The sequence below is a fragment of the Rattus norvegicus genome, chromosome 8, assembly GCF_021556685.1.
Source record: "Rattus norvegicus strain SHRSP/BbbUtx chromosome 8, alternate assembly SHRSP_T2T, whole genome shotgun sequence".
In the NCBI taxonomy this organism is placed as follows: domain Eukaryota; kingdom Metazoa; phylum Chordata; class Mammalia; order Rodentia; family Muridae; genus Rattus; species Rattus norvegicus.
Genome location: NC_141541.1, coordinates 24110453 through 24112524, shown reverse-complemented (window position 1 = coordinate 24112524; position 2072 = coordinate 24110453). Strand labels below are relative to the sequence as shown.

General features: G+C 33.5%; 1 pseudogene; it reads left to right on the top strand.

Annotated features, from left to right (window-relative positions):
- Lypla1-ps1 (lysophospholipase 1, pseudogene 1) lies at positions 1-684 on the top strand (annotated as a pseudogene).
- Positions 685-2072: the final 1388 nt, after the last annotated feature.

Below are 2072 nucleotides of genomic sequence, written 5' to 3'. Positions count from 1 at the left end.
ATGTGTGGCAACAACATGTCCACCCCTATGGTTTCCTTTGTGCCCGCCGCCTGAAACCACTGTGGTTATTTTCCTTCACAAATTGGGAGATACTGGGCGCGGATGGGCAGATACATTTTCAGGTATCAAAAGTTCCCACATCAAATACATCTGTCCACATGCTTCTGTTATGCCACTCACATTATATATGATTATATATATTCTTGGTTTGATATTATTGGACTTTCACCAGATTCCCAGGAGGATGAATCTGGAATTAAACAGGTGGCAGAAACTATAAAAGCCTTGATGGATCAAGAAGTGAAGAATGGCATTCCTTCTAACAGAATTATTTTGGGAGGATTTTCTCAATGAGGAGACTTCTGTTTATGCATTGCTCTCACAACACAGCAGAAACCAGCTAGTGTCACTGCACTCAGTTGCTGGGTTCCACTTCAGGCTTCGTTTTCACAGGGGCCTATCAATAGTGCTATTTGAGATATTTCTGTTACCCTGTGTCATTGAGATTGTGACACTTTAGTTTCCCTAATGTTTGGTTCTCTTACTATTGAAAGACAAAAAGCATTGGTAAATCCAGCCAACGTAACCTTCAAAGTCTATGAAGGCATGATACATAGATAATGTCAGCAAGAAATGATGGATGTCAAGTACTTCATTGGTAAGCTCCTACCTCCAATAGATTGACGTCACTAAAAGTCTTTGGGAATAAGTTCACCAGTATCATAGTAGTAGAGTATAAACCTTTCCCCTTGACTGATAATAAAACTGGTAATATTTGCAGTGTTAAAATGTATTGAAAATACATATGAATGAGACAAACTAAATGATGTCTCCCTTATGGGAAATGTATGATCCTTTTAAGTTTCTTTGCATATATTTGTGTAATACACTTCAGAACATTCTAGTATTACAGTAGGTAAGTGAAGCAACTAGCTTCTTTGTCTCAAATTAATTCAGCAAAATAAGATAGCATAAACAGTGTTCTATTACATCATTTAAAAATTACTAGTATGCTCTCTGAAACATTGTTCCAGTCTAAACAAGTCTTAAGATGTAAGTGATTTCTTAATTGTGTGAGTTAGACTATAGTTTTACCTCCACAAGTGTTCAGTCACCGTGTGCAGTATCCGTATTTTTATGTTTGTATTCCTACATATGTGACTGCAATGCCTAAGAATCAGATGGTTTTACATTATCCCTATAATAGTGTCAAAAAGTAATACTGCTCTCTTTAAATAATGGCCTTTCTATTAGGGGACTGGGCTTTTTCCTCCCTTCTATGTAATTTTTCTCCTTTCAAGAAGAAAAAAGTAGATTCATTCTTTTTTGGTTTCCATAGAAATCTAATGTTGTCTCTCTGTCATTAAAAAAAAAATTGTCACTATAAACTATTTTGGCATTCTGAAACGCAAACATCCAGAACTTCCAATATAGGTAATGTGAAAAGAATACAAATATTACTTAAACTTATATATTTCAAATAACAATACCTTAGTCCATTTTTAGACTGTAGAGTTACCAAAGTCTTCAGTGCTGGTCATTAATTCTGTGGTTTTATTTTTCTGTAAAACTTAAAAGGTAAATAATATCTTGGCACATTTAGAAATACTTGTGACTGGTTTTAGAATATAATTTCTTAAACATAGCAGAGTTTAAGTTTACATTTTCTGTACATGTTATGCTTAAAACCAAATACTGTTTAAAATGAACAATCAAACTTTTGTTTTACTTTTATCTGGGCAACATACTAATTTGAAATCTTAAGTAAAGGAGCTTTTGATAATCAGTTTCCTATACAAATATTAAATTGCATATCATCATCAACATGATGATGATTAATTTATGGGTAATAAGGACTTGTTAGAACTCACTTATATAAAACCCATATTTATAACTGTTACCACACAATTGAATATGTTGCAAAAAATTATGGTGATTTCTGAACAGTTTCTTTTCCTGCTGTTTTCCAACCTACCAAGAAGAAGTATCTTTATAAACAGGAGCTAACTGATATGGAGATCATTTGGTATGTCCTAGATAGAGTGTTAACAATGAACCTAATTGTTTATGTC